Here is a 5,778-nt window from a genome sequence, read left to right on the forward strand (position 1 = left end):
GTTAGTGTAACAAGTAGCAAACCGATTGGATTGGTTGAATGAATGTGTGTTGTTTTGCTGGGTCAAATGGTCAATCATATTCTCGATGAAGAAATGAATGACTCTTTCATCATTATATATAAAAACGAGTGCATGATATATATGTATGTATGTATATATATATGTCTATCTAGTGTCTATGTATGCCTGTTGATGAAAATCGTCTAGCTGGGTAATGATGTGATGTGCACCGGTTGTGATGAATTTTGCAAAGCAAGTGCGTGTTTTCAAATTTACCACTAGATAGTGTGTGTGTGTGTGTGTGTGTGTGTGTGTGTGTGTTTACCTTTCTTTCTTACCCTCCCTCTTTGACAATTAGTTAGACATGTATGGATTGGTGGAGCAGAATGACAGCGAGCAAGCGCCTCTCGAAGCAAGATGAACGTATGTTTACCGCAAGACTAATTTGGTACCCCTCCGCAAATTAATATAAGAGTGTTTTGATTACTACTTTAGTGATCTAAATGCTCTTATATTAATTATTTTACAGAGGGGGTACCTATCTACTATGCTAATGCTATCATCTCTAGCTGTCCATCACAGCTCTCCTAACTAGTCTTCTTCTTCTTCTTTCTTGGAAAAAGGAAAAGGAATAGTATTCATCAGTCTACTACCCTAATTTCACATCTTTTTCCCTCTCTCGGCATATATCTGTAGTCTCTCAGAGCAAAAAGCTGGTAATAAATCTAAATGACTTGGCCAATTTTTTCCAATTATGTGAGAAGAAGCAAGTTGAAGGCAATCCATCTGTGGTACGTGAGAATTACTTTTGAGTCTTGATGATGATTCAGTTAATTAGGTGTAGCTTCTTCTGATCATCATTCTACTCCTATTTGGAGCGAGCATAGCACAGCACAACACGGCGTTGAATCGAAGCTGTGTAGACACGTTGCATCTTCCTCTTATATGTACACCAGGAGTGAGGTGATCCATTTTCTCTAGTCTACCCCATCATGTAGGTCTGTTTTTCTGTTGAGTATCCTACTTAGTAGCTAGGAAGCAGGTTGTAACACCCCCACTGTCATGCTACAGTAACCCCACACTAATGATGCCAGGTCATCATAATTAAACTTTGCTAAACCCCATTTGTTTCAAACTAAGTTCAAATACAAATTCTATATTGTCATAAAACAGTGAATTAAAAATGTTCAAAACGTTGTGAATATTCACTAACTAATTAACAAACATCAACCAACATTTCTAGGAATGTGTTGCCATGGTATGTATAATATCTTTGATGCAAGCATTTTATTATACACATTTGCCATGACCTACATAACTTTTTGGCCATGGAAAATTTATTATTTGGACCATGAAAAATATATATATATTTCACCATGGCAAATTTACATTTTTGGACAATGGAAAAATTATTTTTTTCAACCATGGCAAAATTATTGTTTGGACCATGGCAAATTTATTATTTTAACCATGGCGAACTTATTGTTCGGACCACGGCACATTAGTTTTGTACACACCAAGGAAACTTTTATCGCATACACCATAATTAATTAGGTTTTGTAATTTATTTTTGAAACATGGCAATTTTTGTTGAAAAAATCATTGCAAATTCTTTGTGTATACAATGGCAAATTGCGTGAACATGTCATGCCAAATTTCTTTCATTTGACATTTTATAAATTTATTTTTCAATATTTTTTGCCATCTTTTTTTATGCAACAATGGCAGTTATGTTGAAACATAGCTTGTTAAGTTTTCTTCTATGTGTTTTGATGTTTTGGTATTTTTTTTAGCTTCATAACGGCGTGGTCTACTCGTACCGATCTAGCTTAAAACAGAATTCTGAAGTTTTAAGTTCTGATCCATTTGAACATGATGGTAGTTTGTTATACACATTATAGAAAAAAACACATTTCATTTTGCTATTCAAAATCAGGTCCAAATTTCAGATTTAAGGCTTGGTAGTAGTCAACAGGATAGTGGGCCTTTTATGTCTTTTTTTGTTTTTGGCATAACGGTGACGTTGGTTTAAGCGGAGGCCCATTAAAAGTCATGGGGTTGCACTGGTGGTGGTGGTGGGGGGGGGGTCTCCTAGCGAACAAAATCGCTCGAAGGAACCGACAAATCTAATGTTTCGCCCATATTGGCATCCATTTTTTACAGCAAAATAAGGATGGAAAATCAGCTCTGGAGAAACGAGCGAACATTTCATTCCCCTTCAGATGGATCGAACAAGTGAACGTGCAACTTTCCCACGAACATTTTTTTGTCCCACCTCCCTTGGGTTATTTTGTCCTCCCTCCCACCTCCCAATTTCTTGTAGGTGCTTCTCAAGCTGGAGGACAACATATTAGTCAAGACATTCGGGATCCACATTGATGCTGTATCTCTCATCTGCATTTATTTTGTTTGCTCCAATTCTATATATTCTCACGAGTACATGAGGTGTAAGCATGTGCAATGTAGTTCCTTTTTCTACATATGGTGATTGATTTCTTCTTTGGTAACCCAACTAACGGATGGTAATCAATCTTCAAATACCAAAACCAAATGTACAAGGCAACAATCAATTCACATATCACAATCAGATTCTTCTTTAGTACCCAGCTTAACTCACGGATGGTAATTAATCTCCAAACAAAGGAAATAATCACCGCCGTTTACCTCTCGCCAATGTTACATAAAAATAACGCTGAGAATTTAGATGTATTGTTTGTCATGGAGCTGTGGCTGGCCGATTACATGAAATTAATTCCCTCAGTTGTGGTGGCAAATATAATGCACATAATCCATATTGTTATGCACTAGCGCGTGTGCGTGTGAAATAGATGGATTATGGTCCCGTAGCCAATAAGATGGATATGTGTGTGTGTGTTAGAGAGAGAGAGGGAGAGAGGGAGAGGGGGAGAGAGAGTGAGGAAGAGGGAGGAAGAGGGTGTGTGTGTGTGTGAATTTTATGGTAAAAAAGGTCGTCAATGTCACTTAATATGTATGAGAATATTAAATGTAATATTAACATAATTTATATACGGAATACATGACTACATTACATTGATTAATTGTACCTATTGTGTATCACTCTAGGTTGTGTCTGTTACATGATGAATATCATCCAACACAAATACCCATCGCTGATCCAATGCCTACATTTTTCTCATATTGGTCTTTGCTAAGTTACTTTCATTATTGCTGCTGTTACAATCATCACAAACTGCTACTGTTATTGTTCATGTTACTACTGCTGCTGTTACTGTTACTATCAAAACTATCAAACTACTATGCTACTAATCACTTTGCTGCAGAAATATTATTTCTCAGGTGTGGTTGAATTGACAACTCAAGTGCTAAGGCTCATAAATATTCTTTGACTCTTGTTGTGTCGAATCAATAAATTTGGATGAAATACTACCCTTAAAAATTGTTGCGATCCCCTATACTTGTGGGTTATCACACTATTTGGGTAATAGATCTTTAGGTTATCATAACGAATAAACAATGTTGTCATGATATTGATTTCTTCTACAACAACAAAAAATTCAAGTGCTTACAATGGTAGTTAATGAAAGCAATGTGATATCCGATGAAATAAATAAGGAGCACCAAAAATTACCTGAACTTCTTCAATTTCACAACAACGGTCACCTACATCGAAAGGATGCATCATGAATAAGAAAATAATTGCCTCCGAAATTGTCTTCATGGTGTTCCCGAGCACAAAGACTGCCACAGGAAGTTGTGAACTGAGGAAGACAAAGAAATGTGACGTCGCTACACTGAGAGTTAGAAGCCAGAGAGTAGAAACTATGGGGCCAACAACAACATTGGCCATCTGGTTGAGCTTCTTAACTGCTGATTTTGTATCATTTAGTGTTTGGGCTAGAGCTTTCTGCAACTTGCCGTGTTCTCAAACTAATTTGTAATGTCCATGACAAACATTCTTCGGATTCACATCTTAAGTTTGTCATGGCAAGTTGCAATTGTTTTTGACATCTTAAATTGCCATGGCAATTTTCATGTTTCTGAACATCTTTAGTTTCCATGGCAAGTTTGCATGTTTATGAACATGTTAACTAAACAAAGTTTTCCATGTTTTCTAACAAACTTAATTAAAAGAAGCTACCATGTTTTTCAATAACGGTTTGTGGTAATCATCAGCATATTTTTATAACAGTTTCAAGTTTTTCAGATCTTGTGATGCTACCTCGAAATGAATATGTTACAATTGATTCTTTTTAACACTCCATCTCTTGTTTGCAGCCTTCCAAATCGACAGACGAAGATTGCTTAACATGTGTGGATCATGTTTTTTTGTCTTACTGCTACAGGTATGTTAAACGAGCAAAAATGCTCAAAACTATTTTCACTTTGCTTATGAAAAGTACTTTCTATCTCCTGATATTTTCACCGGCTTTTATTGTAAGTACTTCCCCTGTGAATACCACTTATGTGGTTGTAGGCTACTAGGCTGTATTATTCTTCTTTCTTGTATTAAGTATTTGCCCTGAAGATTTCAAACTCGAGGGTGTTTGCATTAAATAAGTAGGCTCTTCTTTTGTGAAGTTTTCCACCTCCAGGGGGTTTGTGGTAAATAATTAGGACCTTTTTGTGAAGATTTCCATCTCTTGGGGGGTTTGCTAAAAATAAATAGACCCTATCCTGTTGTAATTTGAAAGACCAGGGTGTTGCATGTAAGTCAACAAAGACCAACAAGTCCAGGATGTTTGCTGAATCATATATACAAGAAACAGTTAATGATCTTTTATTTCCTGACAAAATCCAAAATAATGCTAAAGATTTTGGGTTTTGTTAGGTTATGTACAACTGAAGGTAGGGTTCCTCTCGTTTAGAAGGGTTTTCAAGAAAGCATGTTATTGTTTTTTTTGTCGTCTCCTTATAATAGTACGAGCCAACACCTTGTCTAGTGTCTTTTTTGATCACTCTGTGTAGACCATATAGTTGTGAAGTTGCTCTGGTGACTTATCCCGGTTTAACTTGTTGCGTGTAGATTCCTATGGTCGTCAGGTTAAATGTCATGGAATGGATGGATGATGGTGCACGATCAATGGAAACAGACATCGGAGACGCCCAGATGTGGGAGGAGGTGGCTCTATTTGTTGAAGGTAGGGGGAGCTCGCTCGACGCACAACAATCAACAGCCAAGATGAACCTTGGTGCTACCGGATCCAGATGGACCAACACAATTGTCTGCGCGGAATATACATGCAGAAATGCAAGATAGCAGATGTCCATTTCCGTGTTCATTTTTACCTTTTTTTCTGCTGGTTGGGTGTCTCTGGAGTTTGTACAATTTGGATGGAATGGTGATATGTCTCAGGGACAGAGTGTTGTAAATTTTGGATTTGGATTGCATTTTTTGTTAATGTAACAAGTAGCAAACCAATTGGATTGGTTGAATGAATGTGTGTTGTTTTGTTGGGTCAAACGGTCAATCATATTCTCCATGATGAAATGAATGATTCTTTCATCATTATATATAAAATCGAGTGCATGAATATATATATATATATATATATATATATATATATATATATATATATATATAGGAGTAGGATTTTCTACAAGTGAGCTGAAATGCTTATTATTTTTGCCGAGGACACATAGATGCATATTTTAACAATCCCTCCGTTGGATCAACTTATTACATTAGAGAGATGCACCCATATTTATTTCATATTTTTTGATAACTTTTAAACTGTTAAAAGTTTAGGGAGCCTAAACAAGTTCTGTGGCAAGCTATGATAGACACAGTTTTACATA

At 36.4% G+C, this 5,778-nt stretch overlaps 1 long non-coding RNA gene across 1 annotated transcript in view; it reads left to right on the forward strand.

Annotated features, from left to right (window-relative positions):
• Window positions 1–5,448, forward strand: part of LOC123108352 (uncharacterized) — a 10,479-nt gene extending 5,031 nt beyond the window's left edge. The window contains exons 3-4 of the long non-coding RNA XR_006451878.1: window positions 4,258–4,325; window positions 5,006–5,448. This is a non-coding gene — a long non-coding RNA (uncharacterized lncRNA). The remainder of the gene's footprint in view (window positions 1–4,257; window positions 4,326–5,005) is intronic.
• The last annotated feature ends 330 nt before the right edge of the window (window positions 5,449–5,778 follow it).

The sequence above is a fragment of the Triticum aestivum genome, chromosome 5A (genome assembly GCF_018294505.1).
Source record: "Triticum aestivum cultivar Chinese Spring chromosome 5A, IWGSC CS RefSeq v2.1, whole genome shotgun sequence".
NCBI classification, from domain to species: Eukaryota; Viridiplantae; Streptophyta; class Magnoliopsida; order Poales; family Poaceae; genus Triticum; species Triticum aestivum.